Raw genomic sequence first — 205 nt, 5'->3', positions numbered from 1 at the left:
GATCTACTGCCCTAAGTGTCCAAGTTTCAGCCCCATACAAAACAATGCTCCAGATGTAGCATTTCACTAGTTTCTTTCTCAAATTTAAGTCCAATTTGCTGGTAAAAAGATTCTTCTTCTTGCTAAATGCAGCTTTTTCCTTGGAAATCCTGGATTTAATTTCACTAGTACACCTTCCATCATCTGTTAACAAGCTACCCAAATA

The 205-nt window shown here is 37.1% G+C and overlaps 1 protein-coding gene across 5 annotated transcripts in view; it reads left to right on the top strand.

The window, feature by feature from the left end:
- Positions 1-205, top strand: part of LOC111875530 (protein lifeguard 4) — a 14,425-nt gene that overhangs the window by 3,468 nt on the left and 10,752 nt on the right. The window lies entirely within an intron of this gene.

The sequence above is a fragment of the Cryptotermes secundus genome, unplaced genomic scaffold (assembly GCF_002891405.2).
Source record: "Cryptotermes secundus unplaced genomic scaffold, Csec_1.0 scaffold1069, whole genome shotgun sequence".
NCBI classification, from domain to species: Eukaryota; Metazoa; Arthropoda; class Insecta; order Blattodea; family Kalotermitidae; genus Cryptotermes; species Cryptotermes secundus.
Note: the sequence above shows the minus strand (reverse complement) of the source record. Positions and strands in the feature narration are given on the sequence as shown.